Raw genomic sequence first — 13,760 nt, forward strand, 5'->3', positions numbered from 1 at the left:
GATTTGGGACATTAATAAGGATGCTTTAGTCGCTGTCTTCATCCCACCCCACCACTGCCACCCCCCACACAACAGGAGCTTTTACCCATCTTGGCTGAATGCAATCTTGCAGTAAGAACTGTTCAGAGAGGACAGGCCCTGCAGGTCACTTAGGCCAGTGCTGTACCGTACGGACAGAAGAGCTGAAACTTGTATAATGGGGAGTCCTGCCCATGGTGGCAGAGTCCAGGACAGACTGTGAACTTTCTGACTCCCTGGACGCTTTGCCTACCTCAAGCTGCCTCTGATTTCTCTCCCTGCTTCCCTCCTCCAACTCACGTCCTTCCCTTGCTCCCTCCAACGAAAGTTCATTTCTGTTTGCGCTTTACCCTGAGTTTAGCATTTCTGTGCTCCGACAAGTAGCTCCCTGAGAACCATTGCAACGAGGAAAAATAGCACGAGCTGAGGAATTGAGGGGGAAAGTCTGATGAATGTGTGGCCAAGGGGGCTGGTCAAGGACACAGAGAAGAAATGGAGCAGGAAAGAAACGCAAAAGACCTTCAATCCTTCTGACTCTAGGAGTGGTGCAGTGTTTGGGAGATAGCCCTCTGGGGCATCCTGAAGCCCAGGTTGGGCACTGAAAGCAATCTTAAGGAAACTCTTGGATAGTCTCAAAAGGAACCTTGAGTTTCCTGGATGAATGTGCCAAAAAAACCAACCAACCAAACAAACAAACCCATGGTCATTCAAGATCACTCCTTCAAACTCCGTCAGCTGTGCTTTCCCTACATGAATTCTAAAGGAAAGTCTGTGGACTGTGGCACCTTCCTTAGGACTGACTCTTCAGGTGAGAAAAGCAGAATCTGTGCTACAGGCTCGACATAACCAGTGTCTACAAAATCACAAGGTGAGTGGAGAGTGAACACATTGTTTTGAGACATTAAAGCTTTTTTTTTTTTTTTTTTTAAGATTTATTCATTTTAGAGAGACAGAGAGAATGAGTGGAAAGGGCATGGGGAGACAGAGACAGAAACTCAAACAGACTCCGTGGTGAGTGCAGACCAGACCCAGAGTTCGATCCCACAACCCTGAGACCATGACCTGAGCAGAAATCAAGAGTCGGATGTTTAATCGACTGAGCCAGCCAGGCGCCCTAAGACATTAAAACGTTTTAATGTAAATATGCTAGCCTTATATCAGATAGATTTTAAGCCATGCTACCAGCACAAAGAAGCATTCCTCAAAGTTTATTCTAAGTTCTGTTTTATACACACAAGTAGTAAACATACAGGATGCATTATCCTAAGATTTGTTAAAGAAGGGAAAATCCTAGTAAATTGAAGAAAGCTTTGGATATTATCTCCACTGAGAAGAAAATAATGATTGGCTTAGTGGATTTAGGAAGTTTTAACCTGTCACATGTATCTGTCTTTATCTATGTATCTATCCGTGTATCTATCAACTGTCTATACCAATCTATTTGCCATTGATGCTCTAGCATTTATATTTCATTAGAAAACATTTTTCGTAGTCCCTGTTAAGAATCAAAACATAGATGTCAGAGAGCATTATGGGTAAAATTCAATGCAGTAAAGCAAGCAGGGTTTCCCTCACACTACTTTCTGGAATCCCTAGGTTTATTTTCTGCCTCCCTGATTTTGAGAAATCTTGTTTGTACTTCCAGTATTGGACTCTGTTTGTTAAGTGTCTTGAGAGAATCTCCCTAAGCTAAGCCTAGGAAAAAATGAAGACAAAAAATGTATTCCATCTTTCTTCATCTTGCAATGTTTAGTGGACACACCATCATCAACATCTAGAGAACTAATCCTGCACTTGACTTCGTTTGTTAGAAATAACTGGGGCGCCTGGGTGGCACAGCGGTTAAGCGTCTGCCTTCGGCTCAGGGCGTGATCCCGGCGTTATGGGATCGAGCCCCACATCGGGCTCCTCTGCTGGAAGCCTGCTTCTTCCTCTCCCACTCCCCCTGCTTGTGTTCCCTCTCTCGCTGGCTGTCTCTCTCTCTCTCTCTCTGTCAAATAAATAAATAAAATCTTAAAAAAAAAAAAGAGAAACTACTGCTGGGCACAAAGGCTGCTGTTCCATTTTTGAAAAAAATCCCAAACCATCCCCCCCAAAGCCCCAAAAAAACCCATAGAAATCTTATTCATGGCATAAAACATCGAATGCCATTTAGGAATTTGCCGACTTGTCATTTGTGCTTTAGGTTTTAGTTAGCACTGGGTATATACTCCCAGGACAAGTCTACAAAAGGGCTTGGAAAGAAAATGTCCTACTCTTTAGGGCAGCACTATAATTGATAACTCACACCAGAACACTTTTGAGAGTTAGTGGTGGCACTTACTCAACATTGCCGTGGGACAAAAAATCTGAGTTAATCTTTTGGACCCCAGCAAAGCAGGACTTACAGTCGCCCTGTCTCCCCTCCTCCCCCCACCCCCCCACCCCCGCTTTTCTAGATCTGGTCACTGAAGTCCACACAGGGGCTTCATAAACCTGGAATCCTTGGTCCCTGATTCTCACCATTTTTTTTCTTTTTCCTGTTGCTCTGTCTTGTTCTTGGTGCCTAGGAGAATCCTTAATTACCTCTCTATATTCAACTCTCAGCTCTATCGTAGGGAGGCCCCCTGCCTTATAGAAATACTCCTATTAGAAGTTTTCATGAAACCCTGTAGGTCATGTTTGTTGGACTTTTACCATAGTTTTAATTTTACATTTGATTTGTCCATTAATTGAATTACTGCCGGTTTCCCTTTCTAGCCCGTATACACCATCGCAGAAGTACGAAGCACAGCGCCTGGCAAATAGTAGGCACTCAACAAACGTTTACTGAATAAATGTAGGAACACCCATTTTGCGAGGGGTATTTCACTTCGTCAATAGTGAGATTAATGACCTGTATATTACAACACATTGTCCGCAGTTGCCTCCTCCAGCCTACTTTCCTATGTCATCCCTTCTGCATGCACTATCGTCTCTCATAGAGACATCCATCACAATCCTCCTAATGCTATATGCCATTTATTTGTGTACTTTTCTGTCCCCCTCTCCTAGACTGTAAGTGCTTTGAGGTCAGAGACTCATTTATCTTCTTATCCCCTGTGCCCACAACAAAGCAAACCACCCAGAAAGTTCCCAATAAGTGTTTGTTGAGTGAATAAACAAAATCATGTTTGAGATGCCTATTACCATGACAAAATATGTGGCTGCACACGGAAGATAATAAAATGCCAGTCATTCGTTTGATAATGGCTCATAAGGAAACTGGGGCACTCAAATGCATGAGGTAATGAACAAAAAATCCTTCCCAAATACTGAAGGACTAAAGGCACTTGAAGGTAATTCCTCTTCAATGTAATTTTTACTGTTAGTTCTCCCTCATCTTCTGTTAATTATTTCACTTTCCAATTAACTCTGTCTTTGGGGAAGGCCGTGTGACTGTCAGAGGGGTGGATTTCGCTGTGCTAGTTGAAAGGTGGGGCCTGCTCGCTTACACCGAGGGCAGACCGGCTGAAAGTAATGCAGTTAAGTGTGCCTGGTTCCCGGTGCCTCCATCTGGACACTGCCTGATCTCATTGTTTCTACCATTTCAGCTGCAATTTGCCCCGCTGGGAGAGCTCCACAATCAAAGGGCAGGGTGGACAAAAGGGAAGCACCACAAAGGATCAGGACTAAAAGGGGGAAATGGTGCTTTAAACCCTGCACTGAGATGGGCTGCAAGGGGGACTAAGAAGGAGTACTCTCTAAGGGGTCCAGGAGAACACGGCTTTTCTCCAGCCTTGGCTGATGGCTATATCCCGTTGCATTTCACGGAATCCCATTTCTTCATCTGTCAGCCATGACATATTATATACACAATGGTGAAGCTGTCAGTTCCAATATGTCCTTCACTGAGAATTGAGTACTTACTCCATTGAGACAGAGATGGACATGGCAAAACAGGCCCCTGGCTCAATGCTGGCAGGGGCAGGCAAGGGGAAGGGGGGTGTACAGGCTCCCCTTCCCACCCTGCCAGTGCTCTGGAACAGTGCTCCTATGGGGGTCATTGACCGGGGACTTTAGTGACTCACTTAGCATCCGTTTCCATTTTCCCCATAGATTCTGCATTTTTCTGGGAGTAAGACCTTAATCGTTTAAGGCCTCCATACTACCCTCTGAACACAGCAAGGGTATTGCCTAAGATGGTTACCAAATAAGGGAAGGCCCGATGAGAGTCTACACTGGGCCAATTATTTTTGTGGAAAACTTTTAGTACCAGCTAAGCCCAGCGTTATCTCTTGGCTGTTCCCCCACTCCCCTGAATTGTTTGTGAAACACACAGTCACTTCTTTTAAAAGATTTTATTCATTTATTTGAGATAGAGCGAGAGAGCACGCACGAGCCGGGCGGGGCGGGGGGCGGGTATATGGGGAGAGGGAGAAGCAGCTCTCCAGGGAGCAGGGAACCTGACAGTGGGCTGGATCCCAGAACCCTGGAATCATGACCTGAGCTGAAGGCAGACACTTAACCGACTGAGCCACCCAGGTGCCCCCATTTTGAAGGTGTGGCTTACTTTTATAAGAACAATACTTTCCATTCCCATTGAGCCTGGATGCCAAATGTTCATCAGGGAACCACCATTTTGAAAACTAGACAGATTTCCTTCCTAAAGGATGTGTTTATGGAAGCAAGTTCTTCTGGAATGTGAAGAATTATTTTGTAAAGTAGATAACTATCCCCTCCCCCACAACCAATGTATCATAAATCATATACATTTAAATTTTGTACAAGTTAGATTTCTTTTTAAAAAGCACTTGATTTTTGTCTACTTTTGAAAACAAGCATTAGATCGCTGCATAAAAACTTGAAAAATCCATAAAAATGGGAAGAAAATGAGTCACCCAGCCTTATCTATGGCTTATCTGAAGTAAGGGTTGTCACAAAGAGAGAAGAGGGCTATTTGGGTCTGAGAAAAATCATATAACTCATCAGAAATCAAGCGTGACTTTGTGGGAGATAAACTACTCTTTTGGGTTAGCTGTGTTTGTGCCACTTTCTGCTGACACTGGTAATTTAAATTTACTGTTTGTGAGATATTTTGCTTTACAAGAGTAGGAAAATATGCCTGGGTATGAAGGAACGAGGGGAGCTTTCGCTCTTAATTTGGCAACTGGTGCTTCTCAAGATGTGATCCTGGATCACTGTATCAGAACCACCTAAAGTACTGGTTATTAATACAGATTCTGGGGCCCCATTGCAGATCTACTAATTGTAATCTTCTAGGGTGGGATCAAGGACTGTGCATTTTAAACATGCTCTCCAGATAATTCCGATGCACAATGAAGTGTTAAGAGCACTGATCTAATGTTCGAATACCATAATTCCTCTGGGGTAGGGCTCTTCTGTGGTTGCTATGACATTTGTAGCACTTTTTGGTGGTAAATATGCAGAACAAAGCACCATAGGCCTGTTAGGATATGCAGTTTGGCACCATTGAGCATTCTTGTTTTGCTCTCTGAACTCTTCGTAATTTACATAATAAGAAACTCTAACACGGTACCCTCTGTAGGTATTCCAAGTCCACTGCAAGATGAGGTGGGCAGAAAAGTCAATGGTATGGGTGGATGAGAGTTGTCCTCCCAGAAAGAATTTGGAATGCAGATGCAGGTGTTCATGACCTCCCCCCTGGGATTTCTATTTCCACAACTCATGCAGGCCAATCCCGAGAGCCCTGGGGTATCCTGGCATTTATCTCTGAGGCTTGAAGCAAGGGCTCAAGCCTGAGCAAGAACTGAGTGTGGGAGACAAGGAATGTAACCAGAAACTGTCTGATGAAAGGTCCCCAATCCTAGCTGTACGTTAGACTTATCTAGGAAGCTTCATAAAGAACACCATGCCTGGGATCTGACCCAGACCAATTAAATCAGAATTCTAGAAATGGGGTCTGAACAGTCGTACTTTTTTCAAAGCTCTTGGCTATCCCAATGAGCAAAGTTGAGAACCACTGGATTATATCAAAGACAGGGGGTCTGGGTTAGGGACTAGAGAGGTTCTGATATTATCAGATGTCCCAGTTCAGTGCTTTTCAAATGGACTAGGACTCTACAGAGTCCTAGGATTTTGTAAAGACTTTTCTGAACTATAGCCAGTGGATGGGGCAAGAGAGATGCTTCACATCATTCTTTTAACCCCAAATAAACAGAACAGCCCTACAAAGGATGTCATTTAAGAGAGTGGGGTGGGGAGAGACGGTTCTGACACTTACAGACTTTGAAAATGACCCTTTAGCTCATGAACAGGAAGAATGCATACACCAGTTTCCATTGAACTTGACCCCAGGTCTCTCCTCAGCCCAGTTCATTCCTACATTTGCCAATGGTAGGTATAGAAGAATGCCACTAAGTACCTTATTTGAACCATGGCCTTATGATCATTTGACTCCATGGGCGTTATGGACTGAATAAGTTTATGTCCCTCCAAAATTCATATGTTGAAAACCCTAAACCCCAAAGTGATGGTATTAGGAAGTGGGGCCTCTGGGAACACAATGTGACTAGGTAATGAGGGTAGAGCTTTCATGAATGGGATTAGTGCTCTTATATTAAAAGACACCCCAAAGAGCTCTTTTGTCCTTCATTATATGAGGACAAAGAGAGAAGAAGGCCATCTATGAACCAGGAAGCAGGCTCTCAGGAGACGCTGCATCTGCCAACCTTGATCTTGGACTTCCTAGCCACCAGAACTATTATAAATAAATTTCTGTTGTTTATAAGCCACCCACTCATGGTATTTTGTTATAGTAGCCTGAACAGAAGCACTACCCAGCTCCTAAAGACATAAAGTTTCCAATTACATATATAAAGTGAATGTGTCCTCATTTCCTGTCACATGAATCGCCCTGGGAAGTCACCTTGATTTAGTTCTCATAGGAACCATTCCAGATTTACTATTTGGGGGTTTTGAGCGATACTAGCACACTCCTTTTCCTGGGGGTGATAACAGCTGGTGCAAAGACAGAGGCCCCTAACATATGCTTCCTTGAATATATGGTAATTCTGCATAATTTAAAATGATCATTGACTTCATTCCAGCCACAATGTTATAACAGGTATTAGACTTAACCTTTCCATGGAAACAAATATAAAACTGAGTCAACTATATGAAGCAACTGTTTTCAGGCATTGGACAATAGATAACATGTGTTGTGAGTCTAGAAAGAAGGAAACTCATGAGACCCCTGTATCCCTAGTTTTCTTCACCTGGGAGTACTTTCTGAGGCTGGGCACAGAAAAGTAGAAGCCAGAGATCTGTGATCTCACTACGTGGAAGAAAGAGAGATCAGAGTTTGGGGCCAAAGGAACTGGGATTTGAGAGACAGGGTACCTGAGAAGAGAGAGCCATGTAGAAAAGAAACCCTAGAAACATTTATAGGGATCTTCTTATGTCTTTGGCCAATTTTTAACCTGCACTCAAGGGCAAGACTCCATGAAGCCCAGCAGAGTTCAGCTAGTAGGGGGCCATAACTGAATACAGAGTCTGACATCACTAGCACTGGGCAGTGTTGGATTTCTGCTTAGCCAGAGCAGGGTAACTTTAATGAATGTTCCAGATACTCAGCTGATATCCCAGAAATGGTACTCCTTAAGAGTAGGATTACTCTAGCCCCAGAATAGAAACTATGTTAGTCCCTCCCTAACAAAGTTTGAAAAGAATCCTCAACAGGATAAAGCTAGCTTTCCAGTAAATTAACTACCTATCAGAACAAAAGTCAAACTCTTTAAAGGAAAACAACAAAATCCAGAATCTCTACAATATAGTATCTACAATATCCAGGACACAATAAAAAATGTATTAGACAAGCAAAGAAATAAGTAAATGTGACCCACAACCAGGAGAGCAGAGATAGATCCAAGGCCCCCAAAACAGCCATTATGAAAATATTCAAATATTAAAAGGAAAAGATGAACATAACTGATGAACATATGGGGAATCTCAGCATAGAGATGGCAACTATACCAAAATAACCAAATGAAAATTCTAAATTTGGAAAATGTAATACCTGAAATGAAAAATTCACCGGATGAACTTAACAGCTTATAGGACAATGCAGAATAGAAGCTCAGTGAACATGATGGGGAGACAGTAGAAACGATCCAAACTGAAAGAAGGGAGAAAAATGTAAAAAATAAAAAAACAACAACAACAACAAAAAAACAAGGCTTCCGTATCCTGTGGAAGAATATCAAGAAGCCTAACACACGCAATCAGCATCCCAGAAGTAGAGAAGGAGAACAGTACATGCAGGTTAACGCAGCCAAAAGGCTCAATAAACAGAACACACAGTGAAACCACATCTAGGCACGTTGTGAACAAACTGATGAAAACCACATACAAGTTTTAGAAGCAGCCAGAGAATTAAGACACAAAATTATGGGGGAACAGTGACAAAAATACTGACTTCTCATCAGTAAAAATCAAACCAGAAGACAATGAAATAACATCTCCAAAGTACTAAAATAAAGACAAAACAGTCAACTTACATTTCTATATCCAGTGAAAAATACCCTTCAAAGATGAAGGCAAAATAAAGATATTTTCAGATAAATAAAAACTGAGGGAATCAACTGCCAACAGACGGAAGTTATAAGAAATGTAAGAGGAAGTTCTTCAGGGTAAAGGGAAATAATACCAGATGGAAACTCAGATCTACATGAACAAATGAGGAACATGAAAACAGGAAATATGTGGGCACATATACAATTTAAAAGACAAATGACCACCTAAAACAGAAATAACAATATATCACGGAGCTTAAAACATTCGTAGGAATAAAGTGTACAGCAATAAAACAGAAGCAAGAGGGTGGTATATGGGAGTACACTTGACCACTGAACAACATGGGTGTGAACTGCGCGGATCCACTTACATGCAAATTTGTTTCAATAACTACAATACACAACTGCAAATGTATTTTCTCTGCCTTATGATTTTCTTTTTTAAAAAAATAATATTTATTTTGTTATACTAGTCACCATACAGTACGTCCCCAGTTTTTGATGCAATGTTCCATGATTCGTTACTTGCATATAACACCCAGTGCACCATGCAATATGTGCCCTCCTTACTACCCATCACCGGCCTATCCCAGTCCCCCACCCTCTGCCTTATGATTTTCTTAATAACACTTTCTTTTCTCAAGCTTGCTTTATTGTGATTATACAGTACATAGTACCTGTAACACAACAAAATATGCGTTAATCAACTGCTGATGTTATCAGGAAGGCTTCCGATTAATGGTAAGTTTTCAGTAGATAAGTTTTGGGATGGGAATCAAAAGTTATATGCAGATTTTCGACTGCACGGGGGGTCAATGCTCCTTACCCCTCTATTGTTCTAGGGTCGACTGTATATGCTTGTTTAAGTTCTTGTATTTGAAGGGATGTGATAATAGTTCAAAGTAGTCTGCGGTACTTGATGCACACTGTAATCTCTAGAGCAACCACTAAAAATAAAACAAAGTCATGTATCAAAAATGCCAATAGAAGGAAATTGATGGAATATTAAAGAGAGCTTGATTAGTCCAAAAGAGGACAGAAAAGGAGGAAAAATAATGAAGAGAGATGGGACAAAGAGAAAACATAGTAACATGGTAGACAAACTCAACACTACTGGTAATTACATTAACTCAAACATATTAAACACTCTAAAACTACAACAACAACAACAACAACAACAACAACAACACCAACACAGGGGATAGCTTGTCAGACTGAACGAAAATGTAAGACCCAACTACAGACTGTTGACAAGAGATACTCTTTAAATATAAGAACAAAGACGGCTTAAAAGTAAAAGGATGGAACGAGATAAAGCACACAAACATTATTTTAAGAATGCTGGAGACACTCCATACAGTGCGAAATAGTCAGAACGAAAGGTATTACTAGAGGGGCGCCTGGGTGGCACAGCGGTTAAGCGTCTGCCTTCAGCTCAGGGCGTGATCCCGGCGTTATGGGATCGAGCCCCACATCAGGCTCCTCCGCTATGAGCCTGCTTCTTCCTCTCCCACTCCCCCTGCTGTGTTCCCTCTCTCGCTGGCTGTCTCTATCTCTGTCAAATAAATAAAAGGTATTACTAGAGATGATTAGAGGCGTTTCAAAATGATAAAAAAAAGAAGTCAATTCATCAAGAAGAGACAATACTACTAAATTTGTTTGCAACTCAAAACTTCAAATACTTGAGACGAAAAGTAAGAGAATTAAAGAAAGAAAGAGACAATTCCACAATTAAAAGGATTTTAACACTCTTCTCTCAGTAACAAAACAAACTGACCAAAGAAATCAGAAAAAACATATATGGAAGATTTGATCAACATGCAAGCAACTGAACCTCAGCCAGCGGCAAAGCACCTTCGCCAAAATGTTCTAACCCACAAAAGCAGGAGGAATGGCCAGTGAGCACATGCCACGTCCTCAGAAATCATTTGTCATGAGGGAAATGCCAATTAAAACCACAGGAAGATACTATTATGTACTCAGTAGGACGGCTAATGTTGGAAAGATTGACACCAAGTGTCAACAAAGATGAGGAGCAACTAAAACTCCCATCCGTTGCTGGAGGGGATGCAAATGGTACAACGGCTTTGGAACTTGATTTGGTCACATCTCTTAAAGCTAAATGTACCTTCTGACTCAGCAATTCCACTCCTACGAATTTACCCAAGAGATGAAAATATTTACCCACAATTAGACTTTCATAGAAACTTCACAGCAACTTACTTCTAAGTAGAAAGCACCTGCAAACAGCCCAGGTGTTGATCAACAGGAGAATACAACATACATCAATAAAAACAAAAGTGTAGATACAATCCACAACATGCATAAATCGCACACACGTGCTGAGCTAAAGCCAGACCCCCCAAAAGTACGTATTGTATAACTGTATTTATATAAAGTTCTAGAACAGGCAAAACTTATCTATTATGATAGAAATCAGAATAGTGGTAGTCTATAAGGTGGAGTGAGGTGTGGTGGGGTTGTGAAGGGGCAGGATGGAAGTTTCTGCGGATAACGGATATATTTTAAATCATGATAGGAGCGCAAATTACAGCTGTATACATTTGTCAAAACCCCTGTATACTTAAGATCTGTACATTTCAGCATATGTAAATTTTACCTCAATTACGTAAGAGAGAGAGAGAGAAAGTACATCAGTGATTATTAAGAACTCCTTATATCCAACACCCAAGTATATGCACCCCCCGCCCCCCAAAGCCACTCTGTAGAACTTAGGGACTTTCTCCTCAAAGGAACACCTGAAGCAGCCAGCTACTCATTGTTTCCCTTTCGTACAGTCCTTCCTCTCCCCTCTGCACAGGGACAGGGGAGGGAGTTGATCCCAAAACAATGGAGCCTGAATCAAGGAGGCAGGTGCTTGCGGCTTCTGCAGGCACCATTCTCACCTTTCCTCATCCTTGGCAACACCCCTGCCCCAGGCAAAAAGTAGAAAGGTGAAGCCTGCCTCCACCCCAGCCACAAATCCACCTTGTTTGAGGTAAGGAAGGAAGCTTGACAGGAACCTGCTCACAAATCAAAGTTAGCGCTGCCCCGCCTCCTCTGTAAATCATTCGAGATCCATCTGGGTAATGACTCCTCCAGTGTAATTCCCTATTAAGAGGCTTTATCTGGAGAGATAAGCAGCTGGTTTCCGTGTCACTAATTGCTGTCTGCTGTGATTTTAAAACATCTGCACCATTGTGCTCTTCATTTTCATATTCTAATCACCCTGAAACTTGAAAAAGGTACATCATTGATTGTTTCTATGGGTTAATTAGTACACAGTCTCCTTGTAGAGACAATTTAGAGGCAGCCAGAACCTCAATCAGGAAGTTTGTTTTAAAAATTAATAACATCGGCTGTGGCTGGAGGGACTGTCATGTTCAGGGACTAAGCAGGACTCTCCTGGTCGGGGAGCCACCTTTTGTTATGCTCCACAGAGGAGCAACGCCTACAGGGCCAGGGGGCAGGACAGTGGGCAGTGGTGGCAGGCAGGACCCAGGGGCCCAGGACAGGGCTTGGTCCCAAGTGGACCTGACCACTGGTCCCTGCTGCCTCCCTCCCGTTCCAACTGGCCCGGGGCCCCTTTCCCAGTCAGTACAAATCAGGACTTTAATGAGGATTGACCAAAATATCTGGAGGTGAGAGGAATTTGTCAAAGCAATAAGAGTATGGGCATTATTTCAGATTTGAGAGTGTGTTCATTATTTCCTCTCCCTCCCCATCTCAACTATGGAAGGAGATTAAGGGACAGGGCAGTCAGAGTACAGATGGAAAGAACCAGACCAAACGAATGAATGACACTGGAATTCAGAACTTCTCAAATTTAAATTGCACGAGATTCACCTGGGTATCCCTTGAAAATGCAGATTCTGATTCCAGAGCTCTGGGGTGGAGCTGAGATCTGCATTTCTAACAAGCTCCAAGGTGGTGCCCAAGGTCAACCATTTGAGATGTGGTCTAGCCCCTCTATTCCCAAGCCCTTGCCCAGAATCACTATTCCTGAGATCAAGGGACAGGGGAGAGATGACAGTGGAGTGAGGGGGCTTGGGCTCTGTGTCGGGGTCTTTTTCCCAGCCCTAGAACAGGATAAGTCACACGGCCTCTTGTGTCTTGTCTTCCTCATCTACAACTAACAGCAGTGCCTTTCTCTCTCTTAAAAAAATATTCAATTTATTTAGCCTAAAACAAACGACAGCAACAAAAAAACAGTGTATTCATTTTTACCCCTGCGGCTTCTTGCAGTCTTCTAACCAATGTGTTCTCTGTATGTATGAGATTGTTTTGTTTTTCCTTAAGATTCCACATATAGGAGATCATACAGTATTTGTCTTTCTGTCTTATTCACTTGGCATAATGCCCTCCGGGTCCATCCATGCTGTCATAAATGGCAAGATTTCACTCTTTTTTATGGCTAAATAATAGTGTGTGTGTGTGTGTGTGTGTGTGTGTGTTTATACACACACACCACATCTTCTTTATCCATCAGCAGACACTTAGATTATTTCCATATCTGGCTTTTGTAAACAATGTTGCCATGAACATGGGGGTGCATATATCTTTTTGAAGCAGTGTTTTTGTTTTCTTGGATAGATATCCGGAGGTAAAGTTGCTGGACTGTATGGCAGTTCTATTTTTTAATTTTCTGAGTCAACCTCTACTCTTTTCCATGGTGGCTACACCAACTTACATTCGCACCAACAGTGCACAAGGGTTCCTCTTCCTCCACATCTGGGTGTGAGGTCATGGCTCACTGTGGTTTTGATTTGCCCTCCCCTGATGATTCCTGATGTCCAACATCTTTCACGTACTTATTGGCCGTCTGTATGTCTCCTTTGGAGAAACGTCTATTCAATTATTGTGTTCGTTTTAAAATTGTATTATTTGGGGTTTTTTGCTATTAAATTGTATATATAATTTTTATATCTTTTGTTCTGTACGTATTTTGGATATTAACGCCTTATCAGATATATGGCTTGCAAGTATTTCCCCCATTTGGTAGGTTGTCTTTCCCTTTTGTGGACGGCTTCCTTTGCCAGGCGGGATCTTTTTAGCTTGATGCAATCACACTTGTTTATCTTTGCTCTTGTTGCTTTTGCTGTCGGATTCAAAACATCATCACTGACACCTATGTCGAGGAGCTTACCGCCTATTTTCTTCTAGGAGTTCTACGGTTTCAGGTGTTTCACTCAAGCCTGTCATCTGTTTTGAGTCAGTTTTTGTGCGTGG

The 13,760-nt window shown here is 42.3% G+C and overlaps 1 protein-coding gene across 1 annotated transcript in view; it reads right to left on the reverse strand.

Annotated features, from left to right (window-relative positions):
- The window catches only part of SETBP1 (SET binding protein 1), a 363,337-nt gene that overhangs the window by 105,991 nt on the left and 243,586 nt on the right, over window positions 1–13,760 (reverse strand).

The sequence above is a fragment of the Ursus arctos genome, unplaced genomic scaffold, assembly GCF_023065955.2.
Source record: "Ursus arctos isolate Adak ecotype North America unplaced genomic scaffold, UrsArc2.0 scaffold_17, whole genome shotgun sequence".
NCBI classification, from domain to species: Eukaryota; Metazoa; Chordata; class Mammalia; order Carnivora; family Ursidae; genus Ursus; species Ursus arctos.